The following is a 12,785-nucleotide window of genomic DNA, read 5'->3' as shown; positions in this document are numbered from 1 at the left end:
TTGACATTGCACAACTGTGTATATCTGGGGCAGGAACATCCCTGCAGGTGACACTACAGAATGTGCTCATCATGGAATATACACAACTTTCAGTGATCAGGAAATATTGCAGCCTTGGTTCTGACAGACATGAGCCATCTTTTTATCCATTCTATTTATCTCTTTAGTACTGACAATTCCACCGATGCCTATAGGGCAAAGTACAGTAACTACACAAATGATAAAAATAACTAAAAAAAAAGGGTTTTACACTTACTTTAAATATTTTGCATATTCAGGATCCTTCCAAGAGAGCAGGTATTACAGATAATTAACAAATGACTTGTCCTTGAAGAATCCCCTTTGTGCTAGAACTATAGAGAAGGCAACAATAAATTACTGTACATGATCATACTCAGTAGAAGATAGCACTTCATAAAGAGTATGCCAAAATCAGCACTGTACAAAAGATTTATGAGCAATACCAGTTCAGAGCAAATATATTAGAAGAAGGTGTAAGTCCAGCCAAAAATGTTATTGTAAAGCCTTACCTTAGATGCAGGAAGGGTTTTTCTTGCTGTCTATATCTTTTCATACGCTCAATATTGGTAAAAATACTAAGACTAATATTTTTTTTCTTTTGCCTGACTTTCATGCTGACCCCTCTGACTTCAGTAGTATGACACACTGACCCAGAAAAATAAGGGCCATTCACACCAACACATTTCATTAGCTCAGCGTAAAACACGCATGTTACCACAACGCATTTTAGTGATTTGTGCTGCCATTAACCTCTTGCCGACCAGCCCACGTTTTTTTTTACTGCGGGGACCCACTCCCTCTGTGATTGGACGCGATGTCTGCTGGGACCCGCCGATCGTTCAAGGCACAGGTATAACGGCGATCTGCCTATGTAAACAAGGCATATCGCCGTTCCGTGACAAGGCAAGGCAGTGATCTTGTGTTTATGCTAAGCAGAAACATGGATCTCTGCCTTCCCACAGTAAGTACAAGCACCCCCCCCCACAGTTAGCAAGCACTCCCTAGGAACACATTTAACCCTTTGATCGCCCCTGATGTTAACCCCTTCCCAGCCAGTGTCATTAGTACAGAGACAGTGCATATTATTATTTTTTTCAGCACTGATGACTGTATTATGGTCACTGGTTCCAAAAAAAGGGTCAGGTGTCGTGTCAGTGTCGGATTTATCCGCCGCAGTATCGCAGTCCAGTAAAAAAAAATAAAATAAAAATTCCATAAATATATCCCATCGTTTTTAGACGCTATAACTTTTGCGAAAACCAATATTGGGATACTTTAACAAAAATATGTAGCATAATACATATTGGCCTAAATTGATGAAGAAATTAGATTTTTTACTGGATAGGTTTTATAGCAGAAAGTAAAAAATATTGATTTTCAAAATTGTCTGTCTTTTTTTGTTTATAGCTAGTGGTGCACCGAAATTTCGGCAACCGAAATTTCCGGCCGAAAATGGGCTTATTCCATTTCGGCCGAAAATGGGTTAAAGATGCCGATATTAATAATGGCCGCCTCGGGCGCAGCACAGGTTTCAAAAGACCCGCCTCTGGTCGGCGGCCCGCCTCCCGGTGATGTCACTACTACTACAATGTGCATGAATGAACACACTGGGTGGGCGAGCAGCCGCTAATAGCTGTAACTAAGTGAGTGCTTCACTTCCCAATCAGGCGGGTATCTCCGCTGACAGGGAAGGGCTCACTTAATTATAGCTATTAGCGGCCGCTCGCCCTCCCGGTGTGTTAGTTCATTCATGCACATCGTAGTAGTAGTGACATCACCGGGAGGCGGGCCGCCGGCCAGAGGCGCGTGTTTTGATAGGAAGGACACAGGAGGAGCTGAGAGTAAGGAGATTGCATCATTGGGATGGGGAGGGACGCTGAGGCGGGGGGGGGCGCTGAGGTGAGGTTACCAATGGTATTAGTATTATGCAGCATGAGGGGGTTAATGTACTGCCACTGCTGGTCACTGATGCATTAGTGACCGACCAGTGGCAGTTAATTAACCCCTTTGTGCTGCATTAGTGCAACCAGTGTCAGTGCAACCAGTGTTAATTAACACTGATACTGGTTGCACTAATGCAGCACAAAGGGGTTAATTAACTGCTACTGGTCGGTCACTAATGCATCAGTGACCAGCAGTGGCAATGCATTAACCCCCTCAGAATACAAATACCATTGGTAATTAAATTAACCACTTGCCAACCCGTCACAGTACATATACTGTAACAGGGTGGCAGCGACAAGTGTACGTCGCTGCCTGTTTTTGGTGTATGCCCCTGTTCTATCTATTTTAAAATCCTTTGGGGGAAAAAAGTCATTTTCGGTTCTTGGCCAAGGGCATCCTGCATTTTTGGTTTTGGCCCAGAATTTTCATTTCGGTGCATCCCTATTTATAGTGCAAGAGAAAAAAAAAAAACTGCAGAAGTGATCCAATTACCACCAAAAGAAAGCTCTTTTTGTGGGAAAAAAGGACATCACTTTTATTTGGGTACAGCATCGCACGACCTTCACTGACTCAAAATACTGCAGCCATTTAAACGTCAGGCCATACTAAAAAATATGCTTGTTACAGCAAAATACACCCTGTACCAACTCAAAGCGGAGCTCCACCCAAAAGGGGAAGCTCCGCTTGTCTACCTCCTCCCTCCCTCTGCTGCCACATTTGGCACCTTTCTGGGGGGGCAGGTACCTGGCTTTGCTGTCGAAGTGAGCTGGAAGTTTGGTCCATTCACAAAGCAGCGCGATTCTCACATGCACAGTAGGGAACTTCACTGCCAGTTTCCGTTAGCCAAGTTTGTGGCGCCAGCACCTGAGAGCTGATTCAACAATCAACTCAAGTGAGGACACCACTGGATGCCTGGACAGGTAAGTGCCCTGTCACGGGCCCTTCTTCCCCCCCCCCCCTTTCTTTTCCTCTTTCCTGCACCCTCAGTACTATGCCATCTTCCCCAGCATGGGATTCTTTCCTCCCCCCCTGGCTGCTCACTCCATTGCCTGCCCCCCCCCCCCCCCACTGTGCTGTCCTTCTCCCCGCCCAGGTCCCAGAAAGTCTGGTTCTTGCTCTCTGGGAACAAAGAACACACTCCTTGTGTGGGCTTGAGTAGAGGAGGGCGGGGCTGGTTGCCGAGGCAACCCGACGCCAGATGGGAGTTGCCTGGTTACCTGCTGGAGCGCAGCGCCTAAGATATTTAGCAGAGGGAGAGTCCCTTCTGTGTACTTCTCTGCTGGTTGGTCAGACTGTGTGTCCCTGGGCTGCGGCCAGTGAACACAGACTCTTCTATTGTTTCCCGCAGGCCTCTTCAATCCTGCAGCCAATCCTCAGGAGTGGATTTACCTTGCCCCTGCCTGCAACCTGAAGTGTGGATTTACCCTGTACTCGCCTACAACCTGAAGTGTGTATTTACCCTGTACCTGCCTACAACCCTGAGGGTGGATTTACCCTGTACCTGCCTGCAACCTGAAGTGTGTATTTACCCTGTACCTGCCTCCAACCCTGAGTGTGTATTTACCCTGTACCTGTCGCCAACCCCGAGTGTGTATTTACCCTGTACCTGCCTACAACCCTGAGGGTGGATTTACCCTGTACCTGCCTACAACCCTGAGGGTGGATTTACCCTGTACCTGCCTACAACCCTGAGGATGGATTTACCCTGTACCTGCCTACAACCCTGAGTGTGGATTTACCCTGTACCTGCCTACAACCCTGAGTGTGGATTTACCTTGTACCTGCCTACAACCCTGAGTGTGGATTTACCCTGTACCTGCCTACAACCCTGAGTGTGGATTTACCCTGTACCTGCCTACAACCCTGAGTTTGGATTTACAATGTGCCTGCCTACAACCCTGAGTGTGGATTTACCCTGTACCTGCCTACAACCCTGCATGTGGATTAACCCTGGGCCTACCAGAACTTTGCCTGGACTTTGTCACCTCATTGTTTGCCCGGACCTGTGTGTGGCCCAGTCCCACACATGCCAGGACTTTGCCTGTTATCTCACCCTTAGGGGCTGTCCCCTCAGACATTACCCCCAGACACATAGAGCTTACTAATCAGTTTGGTAGCAAGCAGTACAGGAAGACAACCAACCCCAAAATAGAGGGGCGGGGCTGCGTCTGTCAGAGGACTCAGAGAAAATAATTTTTACGGTAAGTTCTTACAAACTTCCAAGTTACAGCCCTTCCAAGTTTCATCACAATTGGCATGTCCCAAAGCAGTGCAGGTGTGAGGGGTGGGAAGAGATGCAACCAACAAAACGGCAACGTGTCAACAAGGCCAGAAAAAAAACGTAGTCAACAGGGCAACAGAATCTCAACCAACAGGAGCTAACCCCAGAACAAAAATTCACCTCAAGAAGAGAAAAAAAAATGTCTCTTCAACAAACTGCAGACTGTAAAACTTTGCGGCCAAAGGAAGCATCCGAGGATGCCATCACGTCAATCTTGTAGAATTTTGTAAAAGTGTGCACAGATGACCAGGTCGCCAATGTGCCCTCACAGGGAAAGGAGGCACCTGACCCTTTAGTGAATAGGCCTGAACAATAATCTGTCAGATCCATTTGGAAATGGTTGCAGCGGACGCAGCTAACCCCTTCCGAGGTCCTTCAGAAAGGACAAACAGGGATTTAGACTTCCAAAAAGATTCCGTGGCCGACAGGTAAACCCTGATCGCCTGAACCACATCCAATGAATGCAAGGCATGGGATGCTTGGGCTTTGCACAAAGCGAAGGCAAAAAGACATCCTCATTGAGGTGAAAAGGCAAGACACCACCTTAGGGAGAAAAGACTGGTTCGGTTGCAGAACAACCTTATCCCTATGAACGACCAGATAAGGCGAACGGCAGGACAGAGCCACCAATTCAGACACTCTGCGAGCAGAGTTAATAGCCACCAGAAAGGCAACCTTCTGGGACAACAAAGGCAGAGAATTCTCTGATATTTTCAAAGGGAAGACAAAGGCAAAATGGACAAAACCATTTTCAGATCCCACAGAGGCAAAGGAGCCCTCCTCGGAGGAGCCAGATGACGCACCCCTTGAATAAAAATGCAAATCCGGGAATTAGTCACCAAGGGACGCTGGAAGAAAATGGCCAAGGCCGACACCTGACCTTTAATCATGCACAATGCCAATAGCTGTTCCACACCTTTCTGCAAGAAAGCCAACACCCTCGCCACTGAAAAGGAGCTAGGATGCAAACCTTGTGACTCACACCAGGCAATGTACGTCTTCCAGGTACGATGATAAATCTTCCTGGGAGGCAGCCTTCCGAGCCCTCAGCAAGGTAGGGATCACAGCATCAGAGAGACCTCTGTCTCTCAACATCTGGCCTTCAACCGCCAAGCAAACGGGAACCAAAAGCACACAGCAAGGCAAAAAATGGCTGCTGCCCTTAAACTGATGCAGTCAGGCCACCCACACCCAAAATGGCGGCCGAAAACTGCGCCAGCAGCAGGAGCCCAGGGACCCTGGCCCCCGCGGGAATCCACCACAGGAAACCCCCCAGGACAAGATAGGAGCCATACATCCCCCCCCCGAAGCAGTGGGCGCCCCCATATGGAGAAGGAAGGCAGGATCCGTCCTGACCGGCCAGGGGGAATCTCACAGAGGCCGCAGCTCTGACATCCCCAGAAGTGGGCCCACACCTCCACCCCCCCCCCCAGCCCAGGGACCTGGGGGGTAGCATCACTCGACATACCATGGACCGCGGGCTCCGCTCCAATACAGCTCACCTCCCACGCTGAGTGGGGTGCTGTCAGCCAAGAGGGGACGCTGCAACTCAGGGCGTTCCAGGTTGATGATTCCCAGCGAAGATGCTCTCCGCAGGCTCTTCCCCAATCCATCGGGGCACCGCCGTGGCGAGGCCTGGGCGGACTACAACCTGCACACACTTGTTGGCAAGGCTGGGGTACCATAAGGATCTAGATTATCCAGTGTAGTTCACCAGGAGGATCCCCCTGACACTAGCTAGCGATAGTGAGCGAAGAAAAAATAAAATAAACATTTCTCAAAGAAAATTAAAAACTGAGACCAGAGTCCCAGCAGGGAAACCTAGGTCCTACTCCTTAGCTAGGCAGCAAGAAACTGTCTAGTAAGCTCTATGTGTCTGGGGGTAATGTCTGAAGGGACAGCCCCTAAGGGTGTGTCTACTGAAAGTTTTTTAATGAAGTTTCACTACCTAGCCTGCTCCTGCAGAGGGCGCCATTACCCAATTGTGATGAAACTTGGAAGGGCTGCGTCTGTCAGAGGACATAAGAGAAATGTGCATTTAATATTTTTTTTTTTTGTAAAGGTGAACTTATCATTTAACCACTTCCGGACCACCCACGGTGTATTTACGTTACTAATTTGACATGAAATACTAGAGTTATGGCAGCAGATAGCTGCCATAACCCAGGTATTTTCCTACACGGCCGACAGCCCTCTTTTAGATAAAAGTGGTCCCAGTCCCAGATTCATCGCAGGATCACTTTTATGGGCAGTGGGAGAGGTGCCCACCCCTCTACCGCCGCTTCCCGGTAATTTTCTTCTCTTACCAAAGCCGTCGGTAAGGAAGTCGAGTAAGGGCAACATGGCCCCCACTCGACTCTATGACCTTGGAGGACCAGAGCGACATCAGACATCACTTCCGCCCAACGGCCTTAAAGGGCCTTTTTTTTTTTCCTTCTCGATAAAAAAAATGCTAGGTCTTTTTGACCCCACATTTCACATTAAAGAGGACTGTCATGCTTATCTCTATTACAAGGGATGTTTAAATTCCTTGTAATAGGAATAAAAGTGATCAGTGACCGTGTAGAATGAAAAAAAAAAAAAAAAAAAATGAAAGCGTCTCGTCCCTCCAAGCTCGCGCGCAGAAGCGAACGCATACGCAAGTCACGCCCACATATCTAAAGGGTGTTCAAATCACACATGTGAGGTATCGCCGCGATTGTTAAAGTGAGAGCAGTAATTTTAGCACTAGACCTCCTCTGTAACTCTAAACTGGTAACCTGTAGAAATTTTTAAAGCGTCGCCAATGGAGATTTTTAAGTACCATTGTTTGTCGCCATTCCACGAGCGTGTGCAATTTTGAAGCATGGCATGTTCGGTATCAATTTACTCAGCCTAACTTTATGTTTCACATAATAGAAAAAACTGGGCTAACCTTACTGATTTCTTAATTCAAAAAAAAAAAAATGTATTTTTTCTAAATTATATATATATATATATATATATATATATATATATATATATATATATATATATATATAAAAAAAAAATACGGTGTGACCAAGTATTGCAACGGTCTCCATTTTATTCTCTAAAAAAATGAACATAATGTTTGGGGGTTCTAAGTAATTTTCTAGCAAAAAATATTGAATTTAACTTGTGAATAACAAGTGTCAGAAATAGGCTTGGTCCAGAAGTGGTTATAAGAAAATCTCCACCGTTTATGATTTGTAAATGAATAAAATAGACATGACTAGGAAACTATTTCCATAATATACTTACAGTTAAGGTAATTAGGATTTGCCAGGCACTAAACAAACTCCAATTCCAACTGGAACCGATATCAGGCTTGTTCATCTAAAAGAAGATATAAAGGAAATGTCAGCATTCCTTACATATGTGTCATACTAATTTAAAGCAGTATTAAACCCAAAAATGTTGTATATTGCAGCTGCATTATTTTTTTTTTTTTCCATTTAGGCTTTTTTCACCTCCGTTTTCACTTGATGATCTGGTCAGTAACACACCTCCGGTATTAAAGTGCCCCCACTCTGAATGAAGGAGCACAGAGGGCCCCATTGGACAACAGCATTGTTAGTCTGGAGAAAGTGTCAAGTTAGATGTACTAGCAGATTTAAATACACTAACAAATGGAAGCCAAACCACAGCTACTATTTTATAATTAGTTACAACAAACTGTTTCTTCCCTTTTGGGAAGGAGGTTTTACATAAATAAAAGCTGATCATTGTATGCATGCATCCCTGTCAAAACAACTGGAAGAGAGCTTGTTAAAAAAAAAAAAAAAGACCAACAAGGCTAGATCAACAGGTGAAAATAGAAGAAAGAAAGCCTAAAGCTGGCCATAGATGGCTTGAATCTTGTCCGGTTTAGTAGCTTTAGGCTTTCTTTCTTGTATTTTCACCTGGTGATCTCGCCTTGTAAGTCTTTCGTTTTTTGTTATTTTCAACTATGTATGGGCAGGGCTGAACGTACCCAAGTTAATTGATCCATCAACTTGGGTACAACCAGCCTGTCAGATTTTACATGCGATTACTGCTAGTGGCTATCCCGTAATAATTTTTACGGGAGGGATGCCCCACCCCCCCCCCCCCACCCCATCGTCGGAAAAACACCCTGCCGGGAAAAATGAAGCGATATTCTTTCCAGTAACCCGTGGTTGCAGGAAAGAAAATCGGTCCGTTTATGACCAGCTTAACCACTTTACCCCCAGCCCTATTTCGGACACTTTTTGTTCACAAGTTAAAACCAGTATTTTTTCCTAGAAAACTACTTAGAACCCCCAAACATTATATATATTTTTTTAGCAAAGACTCTGGAGAATAAAATGTCGGTCATTGCAAAATTTTTTGTCACGCGGTATTTGCGCAGCGGTCTTTAAAACGCCATTTTTTTGGAAAAAATTTGAAAAATCACATTTCACTAATTTAAAAAAATACTAAACAGTAAAGTTAGCCCATTTTTTTTGTATATTGTGAAAGAACATGTCACGCCGAGTAAATAGATACCAAACATGTTACGGTTTAAAATTGCGCCCCCCCGTGGGATGGCGACAAACTACGGTCAATAGAGATCTAAATCTGCGACGCTTTAAATTTATTTAACGGTTACCAGTTTTGAGTTAGAGTGTAGCTCTTTTTTTTAAATTATTGCCCACGCTCTGGCGATCGCGGCGATACCTCACATGTGTGGTTTGAACAGCGATTTCATTTGCGGCTCGACTTGCGTATACGATTTTTTTTGTGCGCGAGCTAACGGTGACGGGGGCGGCTAAATTTTTTTTTTTTTCCTATTTATTTTTTCTTTTTTTTTAACTTTATTACAGGTTTTTAAAAAAAAAAAAAAATCTGATCACTTTTATTGCTGTCACAAGCAATGTAAACATCCCTTGTGACAGCAATATGTGTGACAGGTACACTTTATGGAGGGATCGAGGGTCTAAAAGACCCTAGACCCCTCCACTACACTTCCCTGTATACAAAACGCCAAAAACGGCATTTTTGCATACAGCCGTTTTTTAAATCTGCCGCCTTTTGCGGCACGGTAACCCGGATGTGACGTCATGGACGCCGCCTCCGGGTTACGTCATCGGAGACCCGATCGATGCCGTTTCCGGCATTCATCGGGACTCCATCCAGCCGGCGGACGTGCCGGCTGGGTGCTCGGGGCTCCCGGTGGGACGGGAGCCCCGAGCAAAGCCGCGGAAGGCGGGGGGAGGGGGGGGGGACGTCCCCTCCCGCCCCCCCGGGTAACGAGCCGCATCGATCGTTACCGACGGAAAGCCGACCGCCGGCTTCAAACAACGGTACCGGGATGATGCCTCTAGCTAGAGGCATCATCCCGGTATAACCACTTAAAGTCAGCCGACGTAGATCTACGTGGCTGGTCGTTAAGTGGTTAAAAAAGAAAGCTAAAGCAATCATCACATCTAAGAATTGGTAAGCTGCAATATAATAAATGTTTGCTTTTGGATTTAATACCGCTGTAAAACTGTAGATGAAGAGAAGTCATCTCTGGCTGTCCATTCCTCAGGATACTAAAAATGCTCACTGGCTCAGCAGTCACAATAGGAATGTGCAATATAACATCTCTAAAGCTTGATAGCCACACAGGATAATTCATTTATCCCACATCCATCTAAAGTACAAACCCGATTCCAAAAAAGTTGGGACACTACAAATTGTGAGTAAAAAAAAAAAAAAAAAAAAAAAAAAAAAAGGAATGGACTAATTTACAAATCTCATAAACTTCTATTTTAGTCACAATATAAATAATAATTAAATATGACTCACCCCTTCCTGCTTATGACCCGCCTTGTCATCTGTAAACCACAGGCCACGACCTCATCAGTTCCCATAAGTTCAGCCTCATTCAGTGCCCATCAGTGCAGCCTCATTCAGTGCCCATCAGTGCAGCATATCAGAGCAGCCTCATTAGTGGCAACCAGTGCAGCCCATCATTGCATCAAATCAGTGCCCATCAGTGCTGCTCTATCAGTACCCATCAGTTCAGCATGTCAGTGCGGCCTATTAGTGCCCATCAGTGTAACATATCAGTGCCCATCAGGGCAGCATATCAGTGCCGCTCCATCAGTAAAGCTTATCAGTGCTGCCCCATGCCCATCAGTGCAGGCTCATCAGTGCCCATCAGTGCAGCATAATCAATGCAGTCTCATTCGTGCCCATCAGTGCAGTTTATCAGTACCCACTATTGCCGCCTCATCAGTGGCCATCAGAGCAGCATATTAGTGCTCATCAGTGCAGCATATCAATGCCCATCAGTGCAGCATATCAGCGCCACCTCATCAGTGGCCATCAGAGCAGCATATTAGTGCTCATCAGTGCAGCATATCAATGCCCATCAGTGCAGCATATCAGCGCCACCTCATCAGTGGCCATCAGTGCAGCACAACCTTATCAGTGCCCATTAGTACATCCTTATGTCACTGGATTAGTAAGATTACTCCTTTCTTTTAGGATATTTGGACTTGTGCTTGCTGCCACTGATTGTAATCATAGGATTATTTCACTTATTTGTATAATGACTAGAAAGTCCAGACTCATTACACAAATAAGTGAAATAATCAGTGGCAGCAAACACAAGTCCAAATATCTTATAAGATAGGAGTAATCTTACTAACCCCAGTGACATATTGTGATAGCACATATGAGGTGAGCAGGTTCAAAATATTATTGCCATCATATACAATTAAAAGTGTTAATTGTATATGATGCAATTCAATGTGCTCGCTCAAGGACAAGGATGTTTAAAGAAATTAAATTATTGACATGATGCCTGCCATACCTGGGGGCGGAAGAGGGTAGGCAGAGTATTAGGCTGCAGTGCCACAACTATTAGCATTGTTTGCCATCAGGCCAGTTGTATTAAGTGTTGTCGGCGGCTTGCAGTCTGTCTGAATGTCCTCACTGGCCGGTATTATCATACCAGCAGGTAGCAGTGTGGCCGCTTTATGAAGCGGCTAGACTGATTTGCATCCTGGAGCCTGCCCTCCGGCCCAATTCACCTCTTAAGACTTGTACTATACTAAAAGTGTTGCGCAAGCCGGCGGGGACCCTTTTCGTGCGGGAGCCGGGAGAAGGCTGTTTTTTTTGTGCGGGGTGCAGCTTTTTTGCTGCCCCCCTGCAAAGTGTCAGCCTAGGCCAAGATACAGCACTGCAGCAGATTAACAACTTAAAGCGGAGTTCCGGGCACAGAAACCATTTTTTAATAAACATACCCCCGGGACAGTCAGGGCTAGTACATTCCACAATGGCTAGCCTCTGATCTGTCCCGGTTCGCACTTACCTGCAAGAAGAAATACTTACTTATAAAATTTCTTCCACAGCGTTTCCATCTCTCTTGTGGGCAGCTGAAGCCGGTGCGATCCTCTTCCGCGTCTTCTTCCGCGTCCTCTTCTCCCAGAATGCGCCTGCACCGGCCCCTCTCGTCACTTCCGGGGCGGCGCCGCATTCCTCCACAGCTTCTGGGCATGCCCAGAAGCTGTTTAGCAGGGAATGCGGCGTCGCCCCGGAAGTGACGAGCGGGGCCGGTGCCGTCGCATTGATTCCTGGGAGCGATGACGTTCAGCTCCCAGGAATCATTGCAAGCCCGGAAGTGACGGCGGAGCCGCGGCACAGAGGGAGGAAGTGAAGAATAGGTGAGTATCTTTGATCTACAATTACAAGGTGAGTACAAAAAAAAAAAAAAAACCTAACTATCCAATTCTGTTTCAGGTGAAGGTGAACAAGCGGACGCGCACAAAAAAAAAAAAAAAGATCGATTTTGTGCCCGGGACTCCGCTTTAAGGACCACGCCTATTTCTGACATGTTGTTTACAAGTAAAAATCACAATTTTTTTGCTAGAAAATTACTTAGAACCCTCAAACATTATATATATATATATATATATATATATATATATATATATATATTTTTTTTTTTTTAGCAGACTCTGGATAATAAAATGGCGATTGTTGCAATATTTTTTGCCACGTGGTATTTGCACAGTGTTCTTTCAAATGCTTTTTTTGGGGGAAAAAAAACACTTCACTGAATTTAAAAAACCTAAAAACAGTAAAGTTAGCCCAATTTTTTGTATATTGTGGAAGATGATGTCACGCCAAGTAAATAGACACGCAACATGTTATGGTTTATAATTGTACACACTCGTGGAATAGCGACAAACTACGGTACTTAAAAATCTCCTTAGGCAACGCTTTCAAAATGTTTAATGGTTACCAGTTTAGAGTTACAGAGGAGATATTTTGCTATAATTATTGCTCTTGCTCTGACGATCGCGGTGATACCTCACATGGGTGATTTGAACACCGTTTTCATTTGCGGGCGTGACTTACATATGCGTTTTCTTTCGTGCGCGAGCTCACGGGGATGGGGGCATTTTAAAAAACGTTATTTTTTATTTTTAACACTTATAAAAAAAAAAATCTGATCACTTTTATTGCTGTCCCAAGGAATGTAAACATCCCTTGTGACAGTAATAGGCAGTGGCAGGTACTCTTTATGGAGGGATCGGGAGTCTAA

At 45.2% G+C, this 12,785-nt stretch overlaps 1 long non-coding RNA gene across 1 annotated transcript in view; it reads right to left on the bottom strand.

The window, feature by feature from the left end:
- Positions 1 to 253: 253 nt before the first annotated feature.
- LOC309545173 overlaps positions 254 to 12,785 on the bottom strand; it is a 14,696-nt gene continuing 2,164 nt past the window's right edge. The window contains exons 2-3 of the long non-coding RNA XR_014224877.1: positions 7,508 to 7,582; positions 254 to 353 (exon numbers count right to left, since the gene is read on the bottom strand). This is a non-coding gene — a long non-coding RNA (uncharacterized lncRNA). The remainder of the gene's footprint in view (positions 354 to 7,507; positions 7,583 to 12,785) is intronic.

This window comes from Pelophylax lessonae, assembly GCF_965119305.1.
Source record: "Pelophylax lessonae genome assembly, chromosome: 2".
Classification (NCBI taxonomy): Eukaryota; Metazoa; Chordata; class Amphibia; order Anura; family Ranidae; genus Pelophylax; species Pelophylax lessonae.
This window is presented reverse-complemented; position numbering and strand designations above follow the sequence as displayed.